We start from the raw sequence: 23,534 nt of genomic DNA on the forward strand, positions 1-23,534 counted from the left end.
AGTGTTGTTGTGAAACATTTCTTTGAAACGAATGACACACAATTTTGTTCCCGTAACTGCCTCTTGGAGACAAGTCTGCTGTCTACATTTCAAGCATGTTCCTGGTACAGTGGGTTTGTACTGTACTCTCTGCAGGGATGTAGTTCACAGTGACAATGCTATGTCATTTACACAATGGCAGGCAAGTATGCAAATACTGTATGTATGCAAAGCAGACTGGCTCACCCTAGCAGTCAGCTGGTCAGAGCTATGGGTGGTCATTCATAAACCAAATTAACAGTCTGCTCACATAAAAAAAAAAAAAAATCCATAGATTACACCTGGAATTTTTCCACTATTATAGAAAACTCTCTAGTATTTTACGTTATGTGTAAACTAGGAGTACACATAAATACCAATTTTGGCCCACATAAAACGGACATCTGTAGTCAAAAACATGTAATACATGTAGGTGGCTTTTATAAACAAACTAGTGTTTAATAGAATAAACACACATTTAGATGCCAAAGGAATAAAAAGATGCCACATTGTAAAAATAAATCATGGTTTGTGTTATGACTGTAGTTGCAGATATTGCTTATAAACACCACCCAGGCCTTGCCTGCACAAAAGTCCATTGTCAGTGTGTGATATCTGAGATATATTCTCATTGAATGGAAAATAAGCGTGATGCAGATCATCCAGAACCAGGCTGGCTTTGTCAGGGTTGCACAAAGATATGAGTTGTGGGTTGCAGTGGCTATGTAGCGTTGGTCCTGTGGTTTCTCAGACATGCTAGACATTGTCTCACAATGAGTCCCTGATGGCTTACATCATTTTGGAATATTCTCACAATTTAGTAACTGAGAAGGAATCATTTCACATACTTTGTTTCTTTAACTCTCTATTTATTTCTATAGTTAACTATATTTTCCTGAAATAAAAATATAAATCATGGCTTAACCCTGTACTGAATTATAGGCTATATTGTAGACCAGTGGATATAAAAAATGTTATGAGAAGATGTCCCTGTAAAATAGATATGGATGTGTTCTGGAATCCCATTAAATAGAAGTCATAGAGCATTTCTATAAGGATGCCCTTGGTCCACATACATTCATTGATGTGATTTGATGCAATTCAAGGATAGGTATGCGACGTGATTATCGCCTACCATCATTTATCACTTGATGCATTCTGCATTATTATTAGCTCTGCCAATCCATCTATTAGTGTGAAAACAGTTTCTTTTTATTTTATATGTACTGACAATTTGACAAATATAAGGTATCTCAACAGTGGATATTATTTTCTTTCCAACACATCATTTTTTAATTGTGTAGAATATGGTAGCTAATTCTAGCCTCTTAATGCCTAGGTATTGTCTTTCAAAGAATAGACAGTTTGGGGTGTGGTTACAGCAGTATCAAACTGCAACCTGTCTACATTTCTCCCCTCTTGGTGGTAAACGACTTGCTGGGTCAGCCCCGCTTCAATTGCAATGGTTTCTTGGTGTCAATGAAAAAGCAGAGGTACCTCATTAAGAACTAGCCATGTGGTCACCTATGCAAAGTCACCAGATTTAGTCATCCCAGAACAATACAGTTAAAGCAAAGGCCATGTCAGTCTGGATGAAGTGGTTGTTTCCAATAAACATCACAAAAAGAAATGGCCTCTGAGATTCTATTAGTTTAATCCAACTAGAAAGGCTTTTCAAGGAAATGGGTGGTAATTTCCCTGTTTACAAAACAAACTTGAAATGAGTTTTTGAATAGATTTTCACAGTGGTGTATGGGTAATTCAAACCAGAGGCATTTTATTGATATGTTTCACCTTAAACTATATGAGTAGAAGCAGAATAAGCAGAGGATAGAATAGTACATGTAAGTTTAATGGCACTGTTGAGATACTATTATAATTTCCATTGAATGACCAGTTAAACTCTTTTGTCCCTGTATAGATGATTTTTTTATATAAACATCATTAATAATACCAAGTAGAATAGTCAAGATCAGAGAATGTGTTTTTTTAATGAATCAGGAATGGTGTTTACCAGTACTTGTTTGTTATTCTATCATCCTTATTAAATTCTTCTTGCTTGCAGATCATTACCTATCTGCTATCACCCACAGTAACTTCTACTGCTCCTAAAGCAGTGCATGATATATCTGTTTGTTTCTTTACTGCTAGTGAAAGGGTTTAACACAGCTGGAATCTAGCATTTATACACTTGAAAAAAAATCTGGAATTTCAAACAAACTATGACTCTGATTTCCAAGAAGCATGACTTGGCAATCTCAAAAGATAGGAATGTACTTACGACAGCACAACTAGCACACCACACCCTGCCTGAACCCAATTGTGCAGTTCAATGTTCTAAAAAATAGTTTTTTAAGCCATTTCTTTCAATGTCATTTCTAACTGCTTGGCCTCCCTAACAGATTTAAACACCTTCATATTTAAACCTGCAGTAGACTTTGTGTAGAACATGGCAATGAGAGCATGTCTTTGGATTTTATTTTAATTTAAGTGAATAGAGAACCATGTGTCCCCAGCTGTTCATAAAGCTAAGCATAAATCATCTTGTGTTGTGACTGTGGGGTTGACCCTCTGTATTCAGTAGGTCAAGAGATCTTATTCTGACCCTGCCTCTCATATTTAAATTGAAAGTGTGAATGCAATGGGCATTACCAGATCTTTATTCAGCAAAGCAGAGAAGGGCATGGTGTATATCTATACACACATCAATGATTAGATATTCCTATAGGCAAATGTTTAATTTACATACCTAACATACAAACCAAGCCTTGAATCATGTAGATATACTGCAGTCTAGCTAAAACAAATGACATTGAAGTCTGTTACCGCTTTTCTGATATAAGATACTGTTTTTTTGGAGCATAATATTCGTAATTGTAAATGTCATCTATGCAATTGAAGAGTAGCTGCTTAAAACCAAAAGTGGATAAGAGATCAACTGAATTTGCATGCTTCAACATTGCCTTTTTGTTTTTAGCTCTCAGAGCCAATGGGGCTGTGACAATGGTTGCCTTTCCATTAGTCTAGCTGTTTCTTTTAATTATACCAAGACAGGTAGGGATAGAAATGATCCCCTAGAAGGATTGGTGTAAGAAGAAAAAAAGAGAGCTGATAAGATAGAACCAGGGAAGGCTGTACAGATGAGCTCCCAGTAACTAGCAGGATCTCCTTTAGTAGAAATAGAGCAAATAGAATATGGGGTGGGAAAAATAAGATGCAGCATGAGCATCAGAACAGTATTCCATCCTGGGTATCAGCAGTGGTTCATGCTAATTTGTAATTCTAGAGGGAGTAGTTGAGCAGACTGCAGATTAAGTAGAAGGAGTAGAGAAGCGACTATGTGAGTGTTGCAGGGTAATTAAAATAAAATTGGACTTGGATGCATGACTCACAGGTTTCATGGCTCAGTAATAAAAAAAGCAGAGGAATATTATGGAGATAAAAAGCAAATGTACTGCATCAGGTCCTGGAAAGATGCAGTGTAATTCATAGTTCAGGTGCCATGGAGGAGAATTAATAGTTTTGTTGTGTTGTTTACAGATGAGGTTTATGAATATAAACCAGATTAACAAAATACTGCAATGTGATGTTAAGGCATATTTGACTGCTTCTACAAAAGTGATACTTTGAATTAGCATTTAGAATAACATATGCTTAGAATATGCAATCTTTTTTGTGACGTATAAATGAGATCAGAATTGAATACGTATTTAAAGGAATACATCCAACAGAAATATACTATAACTACAGATATAATAAAATACACAGTAATTATGGTCATACTGAACCCCATTTTCCCTCACTTCTGTCCATTTGAAAGTGTGTTTGCTAACATTGTGCATAACATGACACGACATCATTTTTATCTATGACGAAGATATGTATATTTAAGAAGAAAAAAAATCAGTTAACCAGAGGCTCTGATGAAACATCAGCTGTTCTTCTAAAGCAGGTCTATTCAGAGTCTCGACCCTCCATTGTTCAAGGTAAACACTAGAGCTCTGACGTGTACAGGATATGCCACGTTTGGAGTTGAGAGGGGTGGAATATGTGAAACATCCTGGCTTAGTTGTTTTAGTTGTGGTTCAGGGGAGCTCTCACAAGGTTAATGAGTCTAGCGTTCTTGCAGAAGAGGAGCAGAAGGTTGCCCTTTTCAAAAGGTCACTCTAAAGGTCACTTCCAGGCCAGGTGGGCAAACCTAATACCTGGACAACTGGTGGAGAACCCTAGATTACGTCCCCTGAAGGGAGCCTCTTCCGGGGGGACTGTTTAGCTAAGGACTCCAAAGGGAGCTAGAGAGGAGAGATGGGTATCAGATAGCCTGTGGCACTGGGACTAAGCTGTTTGGTTTACAGGTAGAAATTATTCATTTCAGGCCAGAAGGCTGGTGAAAAAATTAGGGTGTTGCTCAAAGCTTTTGAGCATATCTCTTTGTCACAAGGCTGGCTGAGTGGTGACACGTCAGACCCGGAAGAAACAGACAGACAGAGACAGCGAGGTTGGTGAAGCTGAGCACTTGGTTGTGCTCAGCATTTAATAAACAAAACAAGAGAACACAAAAACAGGACACGGCACTCTACGCCAAAATAAAATAGCACTAACATTAACAAACGGTGGATGCACAGACAAACGAACAAACACGGTGAGTGAAAACACTATTTTTACTTTTCTTATTCTTATTCTTCTCTTTACCTCCATCTCCAATCCCATTATCCACTCACCGAACACCCAACTCCGAGTGAGTGAAATGTGCATCTATATATGCTGTTGTGCTGGGTCAATTACCAATTAATTATTCACTTGAATCCCAGCACGTGAATTAATTACGTGCAACCTCATGCTTAAATACAATTACATCTTAAATAACTTGTGCTGCACACACCCATTTATATCCCGTGCAGCCATCTCTATACACCAACATTTACACACAACACGTAACATATAAACAAACTACGCACAAGGGCGTGGCCACATTGCCACACTCTTCCTCCTGCCTATCTTGTTTTTTGCTCTTTGTTTATTGACCATAGGTAATGGTAAGAGAGTATGGGTGCTTGGAATGCACATTAATAGTTCACTGCAGGGGCAAACCCAGAAAGTGTTTTAAGAAGAGAAAATAGAAGTAGTTGACCCAGAGGTCAGAAATGGGGATTGGGGGAGAGGGATCATTCAGGACAAGTAAATAGACTGCGATAATATTGACTGTTGTTGGTAAAAATACAAAAACAAATATGTGCATAAACTATTGCTACAGTATTAACATTGTTATATACGGAAACAGCAGAAGGAGAATTTACAATATGCAGAACGTTTATACACAGTAGATACTGTGTTTTAATGAGTTGGTGAAACAAAGAAACCTTCTGGGGCTACAGATGTGTTCATGTCATCAGGGGGTTTTACTCAGTAGTTTCCAGATAGTGCTGTTGCATCCAACCCTTCCTGTAGTTTCAAACCACTTCTTTCATCAGTCTTTTTGTAATTAGAGATTTCAATGGAACATATATCTGATATCAAACATATGGTAAATGTTACAACAAGGACAGTAAAACGAAATTATTTTGAATTAGAAAAAAGCTTACTTATAACAGGTCAATGTATGATTAAGATCATTTGGGATTTGTATAATAATTTGTTTAAGTATATCCTTACTTATCTTTAAAAAGTGCATGAGAATGAACATCATTTGATGAAAAAAATGGCTTCTAAGAATTCTTATAAAATTATTTTATACATCTTCTGAATAAGTTTCATCTTATCCTCTTGGAACAATTTCATGAGTGCTATTTTCATCCTTCTTCACTATTAAATAAAGTGGACATGAATTATGCTTATTAACTTTCTTTTTTTACTGACAGGGATACTTTGCAATTAAGGTTACACAGAATAACTTTTCATTGGGTACTGCTCTGGGGATTTTATCTGTGAGTTTATATTGCAGAAACATACTGTTTGCTCTTAGTGCTATAACTACAGACACCCTAATATTGACCTCCTTGTTTGATATAATAACATGGGTGATGCATGCCATTATTAAAACAAATGACCAAGATGACCCTCCAGAGTCATTTGATGTCAAGTATTCCCATCAGAGTTGGGTGAATTGGATTTAGCTTACTTTGTGGCCTTACTTTAAGGTCAGCAGTACTCTAATGAAGATCACTTGTTCAGTTTAAAAACTGCAACAAACCTTCTAAATGGACTGTGATTTTGCACATTGACCATGGGGCAGCCATTGTAAACTTAGAGACTTTACAAAACATCAACTGCTGTACAGATTTCATGTATGGGGTAGGTACCATGCTCAACAGCATGGAAATGATGTATCCCTGATGAGGAATGTGTGAGCGGGGACTGTGCAGTTATAATTATGTTTTATTCATTGCTGTCGGAATCTGCTACAATAAAGCTTGGAGCATGTCCCTTTTCTCATTACTATCCCGCTTGGAGCTTGAATATGCTGGAATACTATATCTCAGTTATTAATATAGACTGCATTTCAAATTAATCAGTGATACGCGTGGTGTTTTCTGTAATATCTTCAACACAGCTACAATGACAGAGATAAGACTAAAATGGTTTACTCACTAGTGTGTTAAGCTCTGGTCTAGACTGGTAGATCCAGGTAGCAAGCATACAGCATTCTTACCAACTATTAAAACATTTAGACGTTTTTCCATTCTGTGTATCATTTCCCTTGTCTCATTGACCCTCTATTAAAGCTTTTTCCTCAACTAAGGGTACCTTTCATACCAGCAGTATCTTCAGACTTAGTAATTATGGCTCACAATTATTTTTGTGTATTGGCTACAGCAAAACATTTAATCAATTAGCTTCTGTTTTACTGGTGTCAATGGGCCAAAGGCAAGGAGCATGGGCCAACAAAATGTAAAAGTGGCAGGCTGGTTGCTGACCTAGTTTATGATTTGAAAGCACTAGCTTAGGTGCCCCATTCATCTTTATAGAGGTCTTGAAGATCAAGACTGATGAAGATAATGGAAGTACGAAATCAATGAATAAGCAGTCTGGAGTTGACATTTATAAAATTGTGACTAAACTTTTCAATTAAAACGTGGGACAGAATGTTGTTTAGATGTTTCCTACAATGAAGAAAACTAAAAAAATGATTTAGTAAATCTTGCCATTGTTCTCAGGCCCTTTGGATTTTCTGTTGCTGGAATCGTGGGAGAGTCATGTGACTCATTAGACAGAGGAAGGCTGCTGGGAAATTCTTGAAAACATCTCCCAACAGACTTTGCAAACAACAAGAAATGTCTGTATCCCCTATGAATCATTCAAATATGTTGTCCCATAATCTAAGCAACCAGGAAAGCAAGTGATAGTCTGGATTACAAGCCTGTTTATTTAAAGAAACAGATGATTCATATGCATTTACTGCTACTATATATTGCTAAAAATATGACTTGGACAAAGCCAATTTACATTCCAGGCAAAGCAAATAGCCTGCATTCAAGGTAAGATTTACTAAATTAGTTAAGTGGAACTTTTAGTCCACTTTACGCACATGTCAGGAGGTTTGCCAGCAATAATATATTTTATAAAGCTGCTTGAAGACTGAATTAGCCTTCAGAAACCAATGCATCTCTATTTAAATAAGCACTCAGGGCAACCTCTCAGTGAGCACTTGCAGAGGGGAAAGTGATTATGTTAAAACACATTGTCCATTTTTAATAGGCTTTTTTTCTCCCTTGTGTCTCGTCAGCCATGGCTGAGATGCAATGGCCTGTCCAGACTGGAGGTGTCTGTGGCCTGCAGGGGAAGGAGGCTTTCAGAGGTCAGGGGGGAGGGGGCGGGCTGCTTTGTGAGAGGGTCAGGCAAACTGAACATAGTCCGAGGAGCCGAGAGGTGTAACTAAAGGGCTGTTCATTTAGTTTAAATTCAGCTAGCCCCAATAAGGAGGGGCCCGAAGGAAATGATCAAAGCTCTTTTCAAAAAAGTTTATGTTTAGCTTTTAAGAATGCTATTAGGGATTGTACTTATGAAATAATACTATACCATTCTCTAGTATTGGTTTCTGGCAAAGTGTTGGATTGGGATGAGTCGTCAATATAGGTCTGGAAAAGAAGGTTCATTTTACAGATGTATTCAAATGGTTACTGTATATTATCAATCTAATACATGATGAATGTATTCAATCCAGAAATATGAATTCACATTTGCTCAATTTTATTACATGAACATCAACTAAACTGTTAATTAAATTGGGTCTTTATGTAAATTATTCCCATCACAATAAGACATCCCTAACTGTGTGTAACTGCTGTGTCTTTATACCGTAAAAAAAAAAAAAAAAAAACAATAAATGACTGGGCACATCCAGAAATCCCAATATTCTTAAAGAGCAAAGCAAATCCTGTGTTTATGAAGTGGCCACTCCCGAGTTAAGCTTATCATTAGATGCTCTTCAGTTTCTTGAAAGAGATTAAATAGTGTTAAGTACAAAACACACAGTTATGTGTTGCAGCTTTTTTATTTCAAGTATTGCTTGGTTTGAAACCAAAACCATCGTGTGGTCACATGGTACTTCAAAAGAACAAACTTTGTGTAACTACAGCAACAGTGGGTAACCCTTTTATCTAGAATCAGTGGTTGTGATCTAAACTGAAAATATCTGATAACGAAAGAGTCCTTCACCACCATTTCTTATAAAAGATGTGGTGTGCAGAATGTTACAATTTAGAGAATGTTTGCTGCGTTGTCAAGCACACGGCTTCTCTGTCAAAAGTATGCTGGCAAAATGTCAGCATTTCTTATAAACTACCCAATGACTATTAAAAAGTCACAGCAGGTAGTTGGACATAAGTTAAAAGTGGGAAATACCTATGCTTATATACAGTATATATCTATGTTTCTGCTATTCTCCATATTTAGAAATTACTTCAATTCAGAATAATCAGCAATGGAGAGGCAGAGAAGATCCAGACATATGGATCATTTGACATGAGATGACAGATATATAGTAGAAGGAAGTATATATGTCAAACACATTGGCAGGATAATTTACAATGCCCTTAAGGCTGTAGTCATGCTCTTTTAGCTACCTGGGTAAACCCCTGAAGAATGCTGACTAAGTGAGGACCAAGCATCAACACAGTTTACAGCTTTTCTGATAAGACTTCAAAAGCCACGTGGTAGAATGCATCTGCAGGTCAGATATTTTACCCAGATCAATGACTTTTGTTATCTTGTTGAGCCTAATAATGACCAGCAATTATAACTATGGATGCACCAAAAGGTGCCTGCATATGGCTTCATGAAGGTATGTCATTTTATGGGGGAAGACTTGTTTTTGTTTGAGGGTTTTCATAACGTCACCCATTCAAATAAAATACATTCTGAGACAAAAAAAATATTAGTCAAGTACAAAAGTTTTGGCTGAGGTAAAATTTCCTGTTATTACGCGCTGATAAAAAAAGACTTAGTGAGTTCAGTTCACCGTTGTCTGCTTTTCAAAACAAGAATTTAAATGACAATTGCTTCTCGTCTCCTGTTTCAAAGCATACACCAACCTTAGAGAAAGTCTAGAAATACATTTAATAAATTTTTAAAATTAAAAAATGTAACCCAATGTGTTGTAGTAGTGAGTAGTGTTTATATAAGTTGCCACCCAGCTTGTGCCACTTTAAAAGTTAATTCACTGAGCTGTTCTATACTCAGTAACATCTTCAGGACAACGTGCTTGAAAACACACAGGTGAGTGCCTGGCTGCTTTGTGGAGAAAGCAACCTTTAATTGTCCAAACATGCATGAGCAAATTAAATAATCACACACTTATATAGGAATGGCAACCTGTAAGTGTTTGTTTCTCAGCTCAGAAAATCCAACCCAGCTTCTTCTTCCCCACTGCAGGTTCCACCTGTGCGTATTCATACCAGTATCTCTATTGGTTTTTGTAAGGAGCTTTTTGAAGGCAGAAAATCTGATTCACAAAGGGGTTGAGGGACAGAGAAATGAACAAACTTTAAACAAGAAATACAAAGCAAATGGATTATTGCAATGTGCGAAGACTGTGGAATATGAGCAATGTCTGTGGCAATTAATCACATTTTTTGGGAGATTAATTTTTTAACGCACGTTAATCGCACTCCTTTATTTTCTGCTGGACAACAACAATACAACAACAAATGAAACCCGTCAGTTTCGACAGAGTACTCAGGACCGCTGCAAACCCATGAATCAAGCTAAGTACGGTACTATAACCAGTGCTGTTGGATAGCTACCGACTGCAGACCCGTTAACATTGTAGCTTTGTTTTATTTCAATAACCACATTTATCTTTAAACAATATTATTTAGGAAGGATATAACCGTTACTCAATGAATATTTTGTTTTATTCAGGCAAATTCAAGTTATTGATAAAAGAGAATTCAAAATTGTTATTTTTATTATTATTTAAACGGCAATGGAAAAATATCTGTTTATGAGTAAAGGAAACTGTAAAGGAAACTGATAATTGTAAACGCAGTAAGGTGAGTAATAAACTGGCTCCATTGTGATTTAGCAGTTGGTTCAAAAAATGTAACAACAAATGCTGGATTGTAAATACATATAAAACTATAAAGAGAATCCAGGTTTCATCATATTTCATCTGCAACTGCAAGGGTGTCTGTCATTAAACTTGCATTAAAGTAGAAACATCCAGCCTTAGTGAACATATGCACAGGACAGCTGCTGTTCTGCTTATGGACTGTTTGATCATGTTTTGCCAATCCTACAGTACATACAGAGTGTTAACACCTAGGGGTCACAGTTCAATGCTGCAGGCCTTTTATGTGAAGCATACAATCTCTTTGCACTGCTGATGCAAAAACAAAAATATTAGCCAAGGTTTTAGAGTCCTTGAGGCAATACCTACATTCTGCTGATTTTAATCCCAAGGCTAGAGATGGGTTTTGATTATTATTATTATTATTATTATTGTTGTTGTTGTTGTTGTTGTTGTTGTTGTTGTTGTTGTTGTTGTTGTTGTTGTAAACACTGAGGAGAGACTAATCTGCTTTCGGGTTTCCAGGAAATATTCTTCTGGTAGTAAAGCAGCTTAAGCTCTACAGCTGTGACCAGAAGTTTTGCATCATCCTATAAAATTAACAAATCTTGCCTCATAAAGTCGAATCAAACCTGCTGAATAATGTTTCGTTAACATATAATGAATTACATACCGCTTTGTAGTTTTCCATATACTTTATGAAATATACTTTTCCATTAACACAATCCTCTGAGCTGTTTTAACATTTTCTGCCAATTCAGTTTTTGTGTTTTCCACGCCTCTTGGTATTCTTTCTGGGTTAAACAACCCCTGCCCCCATTATCTTTTTAGTCGTGGGCTGACCTTTTTGAAATATACACTGCTGTTGACACCTATACCTGTGATGACAAATCGCTGACATATGTCACTATTTAAATCCTGACAAAAAAAAGTATACTGTATATATATATGGTCTTCAAATAGAAGCTTGTTCTAATATGTTGGTATTAACAGATCCAGTGCTTTATGTCTCTAACCCTACTGTTTATGAGTTTAGGAGAAGAGGAGGCAGAGCAAAACAGGGTGACTTGCATTTAGGGTATTAGTTTAGTTTCTTTCAAGAATAAGAATGTATCTTTTATTAAATAAATGTAAATACCTTTTATTGTAACTAAGGTGTCATCAGGTAACATGAACTTATGAAATTATTAATAAGATAATATTTGTTATATCTTTATATTTTAGACTTACATATTACCATTACCTATGACCTATATACACAGAAAAATCAAGTCTCAAAATCTACTTAATATATCAGTGATTGAATGTCTCAAGACATTTTTATTACGTCGCAAATGAAAAAATGAAAAAATTAAAAAATTTGCAGAAAGGAGGCCTTATCTTTGCCTTTAGCTGTTTAGTAACTAGATGTCAGGCAGCAGGCTGTAGCAAAGGAGGGCTTCAGTTTTTAGGATGTGACGTGGACTGCAATTACTGTCAGTGTTACTGAAGGTAAGTAAAAAAAAAACGTTCCTTTTAATACAAGAAAACACATTTTTAAATATTCACGTGTTCATATCTTTTCAGCATAATCACATGCTGTGCATAATTATTTCAACAACACAGAGCAACTTAACAGACCAAATAAGAACACCCATTAAAAACTATTGGCTTGCTTAAAATCCACTTTTTGAAAATAGCCCCACTCTGAAAAGTAAATTGACTTTTCTGTTGGTTTTGCAGACCTGTCAAAGACATTGAAGTGTTGACCCAGGTGCTCTGACAAAATTGCCCACTGGGACAGCTGGAATGAGCATTCATGATCAATGAGCTAACTTTTTTTTTATCTGAAGACATAACTGTAGAACAAAAAAGCAGAGGCAGATATGCAGATATGCTATTGAAATGGATATTTCCCAGAATTAATATCTGAGATTCAACTGAAAGCACATGAATGTTAATTGGAAAGCCATGTATTTATTACTGTAATCTGGTAAATATTTTCTTTCTAACTGCAGACTGAATACCTAAAACAGACGGATACAACATCAGACAGCTTGTTTTTGTCAAGTACTTTATGTCAGTGTGGAATGGAAGATGAACCAGTACCATACGTCACACAAAATACATCGAACTGGCTGACAGTCAGCTCACACATGTTTATTGAATTAACACAGCTCTTTGAATAGAGCCACGAATTACTTACCTAATGCATTGATCTCACACGCTTGTTAGATGTTTCAGATTTGCAGCTTCTGCTTTTGAAAAGCCCTGAAATATTTTTCATTAACGTCATTTCTCTGTATTTAACAACAATGGAGCGATATTAACAGTGTGCCTCAAAGCACGGTTGAACAATAATAGCAGGGATTCAATTTCCTGAGATTATAGACTGGACTGACAACCAACAGATGTCTGTACAATTATTTTCTTGTAGATACACAGTGGAAACGAGTGTGCCATCAAAGACCGACCTCAGACACTTTGCAATCTCATGGTTTATTAGATATGTCATGAGAAAAAGACACAGATGGTTTTTCAAAGGTTCTGTTCAAAATAATAATACAAAAAACATATATGCACTATTTTGACTGATGTATGTTTTCTGACACACCATACAATTGTGCCGGTACTGTACTGCAATTTACTGAAAAAAAAAATGGCAAAGTTTTATACACACCTTCTTAATATTAACAAGACTATTCACATAGCCCTATGAAAACGTGTGATTCATATAAAACTAAATAAACAGTTCCAAAGCACAATGCATATTTTGAACAAAGCGTAAAAAGCACAACGCTTGCAATATGAAATGGTTTTATGCATTTCTGCCAAGCCTAAACATTAGGCATTTGAAAAAAAGTCACATTCCTAACTTTCATTCATTTTCTTTTTTTCTTTCTTTCATGCAGCCATTGAGTAATGCTGGGAAAAAAACTTTTTGTCTTTGATGATCTATTATTAATAAAGGGTGACTAAACTTTGTATTTAGATACTAACTTTACAAATGAAAGGAACCACTTACTGTATATGCTGAACATCTGTTTAAGAAATAAAACCGTTTGAAGATGTCTATTAAAGTAAATTAAAATCCAGACTTTCCATTATTTCCTAAATAATTGAAATGTACCACTCGGTATTCCTTATGTTGTGTTGTTAACCATTGTAAAGACTTCAGTGTTGTTTGTGAGTTGCTAGCCTTTAATATGGCCCTGCTGTCCTTATATTGGAAATATACCATAATAAATATTTAATGGCAGTAGATGTTCCTCTACTGTTGAATGACCCCATGACCTTGGTTTGCTGAAGTAAAGGTGGATCTGAGCAAGTGACAATTCTCTTATCAATGCCTGCTGATGTCCACTCCTGAGCAGCTGGGTCGCTGGCAACAAAGTCTCAGACACTTTCCAGGCTTTCAACATGCCATCAACATTTATTAGATTCGCTTGTACAAGTATGTTAATCTGAAAATGCAGTTTCATTATACAATGAATGTATAATTAAATGAACAAAGGCATATGCAGCCAACATCTTTACACAGTGATGTGCTGTACTCATTTCACTAATTCACTAATCTCAGTATTTCATTTAAAAAAAATGTAAATCAGGTCTATATAGATTTTAATACACTCCGGTTTTAAAGATGGATCTTATTTTCATATTTAAATACAATCTGAATTACCAAACTTTTTAAACTTTTAAGTGAAGATGAGTATTGCAATGAACTGTAATGATAGCTTCATACCCTACATTAAACAAACACCTTTTTCCAACTCACACCAAAGTCACCCATATTGACTCTGATATATTTTAGACAGATATTTAGCGTGTTTCATTAATACAGTATCATGACTACATTGATACAAACTCAAAGCACTGAATAGCAAACCCCAGCTGGAGTCTCTCCCTGGGTATTTCTTTATTTAGACAGTGTAAATGTTTCAGAAGTGAGGAGAGAGAAGCTGGGAATGAAGTAGGAGTCCTTGTTTGGGGTGAGAAAAATCAAACCCAGCAGGAAGGACTCCTCTGTGATCCACTGGTGAGCACCCAGCGGGACCCTGCTTTGAAATGGGCTGAATGTGCTTTGACAAGGCAAGTGGGAAATATTCCTTTTTACGTCGCTTTGCCAACTTCAGCAAGCAAAGCAGAGAGAGCCCTGAGTCCTGGGTCATAAAACTCAGGTTATGATTGCGTTGGGTCATTACTCACACTGATTTACAGTGTTGTTATTTTGACAATGAAAACAAACCTTGGTGTGAACTGCAGAAGAAAAGTAATTCACTGAGGAAACACCCTGCCCATAAATCTGTTAAGTGTCCCACGTTATTCAAATATCAAAAATCCTTATATTGCTTTTAGTTTTAAAATAAACACGTTTAGCCGCTTTAGCTAAATGAATTGGATATATGGATGTTTTTCTTCTTTTAAGATACAGTTTTGCTGGCATTCAAATCGTTTTTTTTGTTAAATCTGTTGGTGTGGTTTTCTCATGGTGTCTCATGAATATAGTAGTGTCTCATGAATATAGTAAGTAAATTAATGTCGACAACAGTTTCATGAAAATAGCAGCTTCAAAAGTCTTTTTTTCACACTCCCCTTACCTTTTTATTATGTTTGATGAACCCTATGTGTGGGAAGAAGGATTGGGTTATGATCTCGAAACAGCAACACTCTTCAGGGTGCAAGATGCTTGCTTGGGAATCACAAGGTCGTCAATTCTTGCTTACCTTCTGTATATGTTAGTATACCGGTATTTGTACCAATGTGTATAAATGTAAAGACCATACCTCTTACTGACCACAAACCATCATCATCGGCTGGTTTCACAGACCATGTTAAGCACTAATCATGGACTACATTAGTTTTAGTCCTAACTTGGGTCTGTGAAACCTGCCTCATGTATTTCTGCATGTCTGTTTAATCCAGGAAAACTGTAAAACATATACATTGATAACTTGATTCTATTAAAAATCTTTAATTCCCAGCACTACAAGCTTGCTGGCCCTGAATCGAGGTTGGATTTGTTGCCAACAGCACTTGAGAGCATTGGTTGCAAACTGGAACTGCTTTAATGCATATTCATCAAAATGGCAGCTGGGAATTCTGAAGCAATGGCAAAGGCACATTTCTGAGAATAAAAACACAGTTGTAATACAACGCAATTGCATGAAGGAGCAGTTGAATTATTATTCTACAGTATGTCCGACAGTCATTTCTTGCTAGTAATATACTGTTACATTTATTTTATTCCTGTTTGGTTTTGTACTTACATCAAAAAGGGCCCCTTGAATCACTGGAAATAATAATTTACAGAAAATTAGATATGAAACAAAATGCATGTCAAATCAATACACCAGAGAAAAGAACAAAAATATAACCTGCTGTTTTCAACTGTGTCTCTAATTTTAACGTTTTATCCATAATAATAACTATTACATTTAGAATCACTGCACTATTGCCATTGTGTTTAAGCAATAGGTGTGTATAATAAATACCTAGCATAAGGTAACCATCTCCAACCAACCTGACTCTCAAAATGGATATTGTTGCTTTGAAGAAGTAATCAAATTTTAGCTGTTCATGAGAGATAGAGGCCATCCTTGGCCTCCCAGTGCTTTCCCATTTAGACTGCTAAAGGAGGACGTGTGAGTAACGATGGAGGAAGCATTCTTAGCCTCAGTGTCTGATCCAATTTGGAGAGCTCTGGGAAGTGTGGAAAATCCCTTTTATCCTGTATCCCTTTTGAAATTTAAATTTAAATCATTTTTTTTAGATAAGGTAATCTTTCCGAAAAAAAGAAGAAAAAAAGCCAGAGGCTATGTTAGATTAACTTACTTTATCATTACTGTAACAACCAGTATGTCTCTTACAGAATCATTTAAAAAATATAACACTTGGAGACAAGAGACATGCCTGTAACTTCGTGAAAAAGGTGATATTAATACATTTTTGTAATGTTTTACTTTTTTAACCCTTAAATGGCTTGTCACAAATGTTTTTTTTTCATTTTTTTGTTTATTTCTCTTCACATTTGACAGACCTTGCAAGAAAAGAAAAAGATCCTGAGAGCTGAAAAGTTCAGCCTCCTTCAGCGCCCCTCAGACATTGAAAATGTGAAGAGCAGTGGCGCGTCTCAGAAATGTGGAAAAATTATGACAAAGAAGTTTTGCTTTTTCTCTTTTTTTTATGACAGATGAGCCTGGCTTACAATACAAGGCCATCTGGGTCATCTAATTGTTTCTGACAAAGCCAGGAAAAATAAAAAGGCCATTGCTTGCCATGCAAATGATATCATTCAGAAGCTAGCTCCCTGGGTTGGGCTTCCATTTTCTCATGTGTCATTCAAAGTCGGTTGCTGTGGCCCCCAGAATACTGATGAACCAAGTATCTGGCACTGAACACATTGCTATTCTGTTGTCTGCTGAATATCTTCAGCTAATGAATCAGTTCAAGAAGGCACTTCTCCTCTATGATGACAAATCTTAGAGTACAAAATAAAATAGGTCAATTATTCAAAGAGTTAAGGGGACATTATTGCTCCTATTTTTTCCCACAATAAAATCTCTTTTAGTGGTGACCACTGCAAAGGAAGTGGTGCAAAGTTGGGTCGTTCATCTATAAAACGCTGGGAAACTGAGACAAAAGAGAATATCCGAACCACGCTCTGAAGCTTACAAATGTCACTCTGTATTTTTGTGGAGTTCTGTGCAAAACATCACTATGAGATATAGGGATTAAAGTGCAGTTGCGGGTTGAGACAAAACTGCATTCTATATTTACATTTCTGTCATCTTTAATTTGTCATTCATCTCTTGATGGTGATACAACAATGTTCCAATGCTAACACAAAGACTGGGAATCAAACCCTACATTGTGTTGCGTTTTACGTGATTTAGTCTACTCAGAAAAGTTTTAAGAAATATAAAAAACCTCCCCAAATTAAGTTAACTGTAGGTTGTGGGTGTATCTTGGACTACACAATTGGTGGTCCATTGCTGTTGAATGACCTTGACACAAACATGGAGTTCTGGTTAAGTGGCTGACCTTGCACAAAGGATTTTGAAAACAACTGGAAATCTTCTGAAGTACCTGGCTATGAGGGAGAAAGAAACATAAACAAACAAAAAGCACTTACCCGGTATAGTGGCAGGAGGTCTTCCATTCATTTTGTGGGTCAGTGGGTTTTATCGTCTTGGTTGAAAAAGCTCTTACTTTGGGTTGATGCCATGCAACCTCAAAGGATATTGATATAGGAAGGGCTGACATCAAAAAGATCTGGTGAAACATGGCTGCTAAATACAGTATTTATCTATATCTATATAGCTGATATAGCTGTTTAGATGTTTTTCAAAATTGTATATGTATTACCAATAGATTGAGCATGGATATATTAACCCTCTGTAATGGGGTTTAGCAAGTTGTTGTTTTTTTGGCCAGGGTACTGTTTCTAAGTGTCTTTTTCATAAAGAAGCCTCAGTGTAGCGTCTCATGCAAATAGTTTCATTAGAGTGCTTTAGTTAGTACTTAGCCATCACCCCTTCCACGAGCACTAGCTTTTGATTGTGAGTTACTCACTGTTCCCAACCCTGCTTAGCTTCTCTTGACAAAATCAAACTCAGAAGTGGTATGGCTACAATTAATTTGATATATGCGTTGTCCAGATTTATGGCATAGGCACTGTGATTAAGTACATGGCTTGGGTGGTCTGACCCATCTCATAAATGTGTTCATGTATTCACTATTATGGCAGCTTATCATCACCTTTATGGGTAGGGTTCCAGTTGTGCTTGTTATTCCTTGCAGATGTTGCTGATGTCTCTGTGGAAACAGGGCATTTTAGATGCAGAGGGTTAAATGGGCATGGAGAGTGAACAAAGCTCATAGAGGGTGGTCCCCCTTAGGCAAGGATGAGGTTTATTCGGAGGACAAACCGAGCTTTGTTAATTCATGGCCTACCTGCTCTGTGAATGCTTATAAGATTTAATCTACGGTGCTGCAAACTGGCACCTTTCATTGACATTGAATTTGTTGTTATTTATTGTAGTTTTACATTTTAAAAATACATACCAACTTCAGTTCTCATTGTGTTAAAAACATGGAAAAACAAAGTGTTATATGTGCAATTGTTTAAAATACTTTTCCAAATAAGTAATTATTTTCCCTTTGTGTTTCATAGTCCTGCAGACAATGTTTTTGACACATGTCATCTACCTACTTAAAGCAGGCTATGTAAAAAAAGGTATGGATGTTTGCAAGAAAAAAAAAAAGAATCCCCTGTCATGACATAATTACAACCCTGTAGATGTAGGTGAAAGTATTATGACACCTAGGGCTCGTGATCTGGTTAATTTGATTCCACTAAGACCCCCTCCTGATGCCTGCAGAGTTCCAGGTGATTCCAATTAGCTGTCACTGGTGTCCTCTGGCTGTGGGTTAGAGGTAGAGTGGTGGGGGTGGGGAGGTTTGCGACGCGAAGCAGCAGAATCACTTTGAAAGTGCTGTGTGGAAGGGGAGGGATGTACCACTACCAGTCCCTGCTGAGCCTGTCAGATTTCTGAACAGATGGCAACATAGACTATCCCAATGCAATGTGACAAGAAACACAAACTCTTATTATTTCCATAGCTTGGTTTCAGTTCCTTATTTTATAGTTTTTTTTTTCTGAAGAAGAAGTGGTATGTTAATGTTTCATGTTCCCTGATAGGCAGATAATTGGGGACATATCGTCCTGCAATGCATGTTTTGATGGATCCTGTCAGTGACATCAAAAATCAAGACTCATCTGACCCTCTGTTCCAGCTTAACACCAGCAAGACTTAATGAAGAGTTTCCTTGACATATGATTCAAAATACAGTTACCACATCTGTCTCTTTGACTGTGTATCTGTTTGCTGGGCAGTAACAGCATCAATGAATAAGTAAGGTTGATGAGGACTCACAGTCCAGGCTGACAAGGGAGAGGATACAGTATATCATGCCACAGTATGGACAGGATTTAAGAGTGCTGTAATGACCATAAATAAGCAATAGTATTATTATTATTATTTATTATTATTATTTATTTCTTAGCAGACGCCCTTATCCAGGGCGACTTACAATCGTAAGCAAAAACATTTCAAGCGTTACAATACAAGTAATACAATAAGATATTAAGTATATAAGATAGTAATTCAGTATCATCTGTGCTTTGGTGTTGATACATAGTATTACATTACAATCCCTGTAAACTACTTGAAATATGTTACTTCAAGCCAGTAATAAGATCATAAGAACATAAGAAAGTTTACAAACCAGAGGAGGCCATTCGGCCCATCTTGCTCATTTGGTTGTTTGTAGCTTCAAGCAGCTTCTTGAAGGATTCCAGGGTGTCATCTTCAACAACATTACTGGGGAGTTGGTTCCAGACATAAAAGACTACCTGTTCATCAGTAGAATGTTTACAGAGCTGGAAATAAAGTGTGACGATGTGCTGGAAGCTGGTCTGAGCAAACGGGCTTCCAGGATACAGGGAATAAAAGTGCAATACAATCATCCACTTATTACACAGAATAATCAAAACATACCCGAAGGAAGTATTTTGAAAAAGTACACTGTATAAATCTAGTGAAAAGTTACATTTCATTATACAGCAATACAAAATGAAACAGCGTCTTTCAGCAGTCATCACTAACTTCCTATGTTGTTTCTGAGAAGCAACATGCTTGTAAATGTTTCTCAAAACTAGACACTGGAAAACAAATGATTATCAAATAGGCAGAAAATTTGAAATAATCAAGAAGGTAAGTTGATTGTGTACATTGGTCAATGTCGCTAAGAAGCATGTTTGTTACCACAATAAGCAGGCATTATCAAAGTTTGTTTTACTGTCAAGCAGGGTTTGGATTCGTTCATTATCTGAAATTATTGAGCTGTTATGCAATGCCCTTTCCACAAATTAACTTTGTGGAATGGGCATGATGTCAGACTTGTTGCATCTACATAATCCAGGTTTGAGTCACAAGTGAAACTAGTTTGGAGATTTTAGATTTGCCTGGCTATTAACCAATAGTTCACATCACAATATCCTCAAAACATTGGACCAAGTATTACGTATATAGTCAGGGACCGAACTGCTTCCTTGCCCACTAAGAGGGGGGGAATGTCTCCAAGGCAGAATTCATGTACTGCCTTCAAGAACACCAAAATACTTCAGCACCCAATTTTGTTGCTATTTTTGTTTTAAGTGAAGGGCAGTAGTATTAAGAAGCTGAAAACAAAGTACAACAAGTCAACAAAAGTGTTAAGTTTCTCTATCACCGTGGCAGTTTCAACACAATGCACCCAGAGTTTGTTTTAATTTCAGTAATGCTGTTGCACCTATCCATAGGATTAGACTGGCTTTACACCATATAGTTCCGCTAGATTCTGCTTCAGCTCAAAGTCTTGAAGTTACTTGTCAGTTTTGAGCTATAGATTACTTGGTCATTAGTATATCTGAGCTTAGACCAATATAACTAATGCACATAATACAATTAAATGAAAATTATGTGTTGGTTACTTTGAGGTGAATTTGAGTACAAATCTCAGAGGTATGCATTGAACAAAGGTGCCAAAGTAAACTAATGAATGACCAGAACTATCCATTGTGCTAAAGGTATTAGGTGAAATGGTAAAGGACATTTGTTCCTGGGATTTAGTTACAGCTGAGAGTCCTGAAATTGTTATTGAAGCCCTAATACAGTGACCTTCCCCAGCCAGGGTCACAAAGTACTGGTAAGTAATGACATTTGAATCCAGTATTGCCTGCCCTTCACTTGATGATGTATGGAATATTCTACTGCCAAGGTTACCCAGGTATGGAATTATTGTATCAAGCTTGCCCTTTTGAAAAATAAAAACCATTACTGATGAGACATGTGTTTCCATGGAAACAAACTGGCAGCCTAGCATGAGTGCTTATGTCATTGAGAGCTCAGAAAATGCAGAAATGACTGTTACCCATCCAAGAAAGCAAATCAACTGCATCAGTATGGCTTTGAAATTGCTCTGCATGGGCCAACAATAAAATATGTGTTGGTTTAATGTCTTCAATCTAGTGCTGACACTGATGTTTTTAAGCTTCCCCACTGGTTAAGGGAATTCTGCATTACAGTTTGAGTTATTCTCTGTAGGGAATTTGAAGGAAAACTACTTCCACTCTGAGTGGAGCCGTGTCAGCAGCTTTAGCTGGACCTCGTTTTTCACAGACTGCAGACTAAACACTCGGAAAGAGGCCATTAGCCTAATTCATAGCATTTAAGATTTTTCTCCATCAGGGATTTAAAATGTTTTCAAAGTGCATGACCTGTGCATTATTAGTGGCAAATTCTCTAAAATCTCTAAATTCTCTAAAAAAAAAAAAAAAGAAAGAAAATTTTGGCATTTAGGTATTTCTTTTTCATTGTTTAGCTGGGTTAAAACCATGTATAAGAAACAGTCTTTGGGAAAATCACAAAGTTTGAGAAACATTCAAAAACTATACAAGCATGTTGCTTCCCACTTCTCAGACACAACACAACTATACAGTAGATATACAGCTTTAGTTGGCTATGTTATTGGACAATGATCCACTTAGACAGGGTATTGAAGATTGATGGCTGTGAAAATAAGTAAAAACAGAATCCCAATTCTAAGCAATGGACTGGATGCACAGTTCAAAGACAGAAAGATATGCAGAGATAGTAAGGGGCGAGATAGATAGAGGGCACAGATGAGGATCAAAATTGCCTCCAAAGAAAAGACAAGGAAGCCTGGAAACACAATCAACTAGCCTTCTTGATCATTTCCAATTTTCTGCCTATTTGATAATCATTTGTTTTCCAGTGTCTAGTTTTGAGAAACATTTACAAGCATGTTGCTTCTCAGACACAACACAGGAAGTTAGTGATGACTGCTGAAAAACGCTGTTTCACCTTGTATTGATGTATAATGAAATGTATCTTTTTTACTAGATTTATACACTGTACTTCTTGTGGTATGTTTTGATTATTCTGTGTAATAAGTGGATGATTGAATTGCACTTTTATTCCCTGTATCCTGGAAGCCCGTTTGCTCAGACCAGCTTCCAGTACATCATCACACTTTATTTCCAGCTCTGTGAACATTCTACTGATGAACAGGTAGTCTTTTATGCTAATTATATGAGATAGGTATCATTGCTATTCTGAGCTATCTTCTTGTAGTGTATTTTAGAGTGGTTGAAACTAACCTGCAAAAACAGTTTACTAGTAGGATATAATGGACAGTGAAAAGGGATCAGTTTAGATGGTGAACTTTCTTTTTAAATAAAGTTGCTTGCAGTAAATGTTATTTGCTCAGGGTGAGAGATATTCCAGATAGGCTTAACTTTTGAGACTAATAAAACTCTTCAAATTGGCAGTGAAAATGTTTTATTTTTTCTGCAGTAAACTTCCTAAATGTTTATTTCCTTCATGCTCTCTCACATTTTTGTTTATATAGTGGTGTCTACCTCCCAAGCTCTAAGCTCTGTCTCAGTGAGAACACTCCTTGTGTATTGTATTGAAGGAAGACTTTGGGACTGCCTATGGGCAGCCAAAGAAATCTACTGAAACAGCACTGGCTCCCACTCAGCCCTTCAGGCGCCACAGCACAAAAATAACTTTATTCCAGTGTGTTTTGCTGAAAGTCAATGGGATTTGTAAACCATATTGATTTATTTAAAGTAAAATTAAAATATGCATGTTTTCATTGTCACAGGATCAGAACTTCTAAACTCACAGTTCATCCATCAAATGATGAACTTTCACTGGGCATCCATGCTTTTTAAATGATTTCAAGATTTTTTTGTATCAAAAATGTAATGTCAGTAAACAACATCCATCTGTTGAACATGAAGCACAATGGCACACTGTTTTTAACCAGTGGTAATGTAATGTATGTACGCAACATTATGACAACACAGTTACTTCTACATTATTTGAGTAATAAAGCAGTCTAATCTGAAAGGCAAGTCTGTCTGCTCTATAACACAATGCATCACAAAGCTCACTCC

The sequence above is a fragment of the Acipenser ruthenus genome, chromosome 15, assembly GCF_902713425.1.
Source record: "Acipenser ruthenus chromosome 15, fAciRut3.2 maternal haplotype, whole genome shotgun sequence".
Taxonomy (NCBI): Eukaryota; Metazoa; Chordata; class Actinopteri; order Acipenseriformes; family Acipenseridae; genus Acipenser; species Acipenser ruthenus.